Source organism: Carlito syrichta, unplaced genomic scaffold, assembly GCF_000164805.1.
Source record: "Carlito syrichta isolate Samal-C Ts95f unplaced genomic scaffold, Tarsius_syrichta-2.0.1 Scaffold289058, whole genome shotgun sequence".
In the NCBI taxonomy this organism is placed as follows: Eukaryota; Metazoa; Chordata; class Mammalia; order Primates; family Tarsiidae; genus Carlito; species Carlito syrichta.
In genome coordinates, this window is record NW_007233154.1 from 879 (window position 1) to 2,175 (window position 1,297).

A 1,297-nucleotide genomic window follows, 5' to 3' on the forward strand; every position below is an offset into this window, starting at 1 on the left:
TACTAAGGTCTTGATCTGAAAGCCTTTGAATGCTCAGCCAATCAATGTGCTACCATCTGAGCAATTATATTAACAGAAGAAGTTTTGATGCAAAAGTTAAAAAAATTTAAAGGGTAAGTAGAAACATGAAACGATAATCTTCAGTCCATACTAAACTTTGAGAGGTTGTTTTCCTTCTCTAGGCCCTACTTTCCTGGTTGGTAAAATGGTGAGGTTGCGTAAAATATTCAAGACTTTTCTAAGTCCGTCATTTAACAATTTTTCCCCTTCACATTATTTATGTGTGTTATAAGAGTGGTTCTCTGGAAATCTTCCTTTAGAGTTTTGCCTCCTGTAGACTTTAATTTCCTATGGTGCGAATTTCAGGGCAGGTAGAAACTAGCAGTAATCTACGGCAGAGATTTCTGAGTTTGGTAGGGTGTTGAAACTTCTGTAAACTTTGTAATTAAATAATAAACTAACATTTATTAAGTCTTTATAAGTATAAAAGTTATTCTGTGATTTTGAGGTGTGTTAATTTGTTATGTCTTTACTGTAACAGATAAGTACAATTATCACCATTTAACAGACAAGAAACATGAAAAGTAGAGAGGTTGCGCATATTGCCCCTGGGTACACAGCTGGTAAATGACAGAACTGAGAAGTGAACCCAAGAAGAATGGCCAGTAAACCATGTACTTTAAAAAGTCTATGCTGAGAAGTTTCTTATACAGGATACACGCTTTCTGCTAGTCTCACCTTCAAAATTTGACAGATCTCCTTATAGAATCAGCTTGTTCCATAAACTCCACAGTATCACCATTGGTCTTAAAATCTTACTGCAAGCCACGGTCTCCTTAAACACCTTCATGAAAACAAGCAAACCTTCCATTCATCCCATGTGCAAGGCTGACAACTTAGCTATGAAAATCTACTCATGTCCAAGGTCAAAAGCCCCAGGTCTTAAATTTAAAGTCTTACCCTACATTGTTTCCTACACTTATAAAAACCTTCCCTGGTATATCTTCCAGGCTGAAACCTTACATTCTTCAAGGCAATTTCTGACTAAAGCAGGGAGTTCTTCCATTTACTAATTTAATAAATAGTTATCAAGGATTTACCATGAACTCAGAATCATACTAAAAGACATAGGATAACCATATTAAGTAGGATATATAGTCCTTGAGCTTATTGAGTTTAAAATCAAGAGAGAGAAAATGCCCAAGAAGCAATTACAACATGCAATAACCAATTCCTTATGTGCCAATGATATAATAACATTAATTTGCATAAACTCTTTAGATTAAAATGTACATAT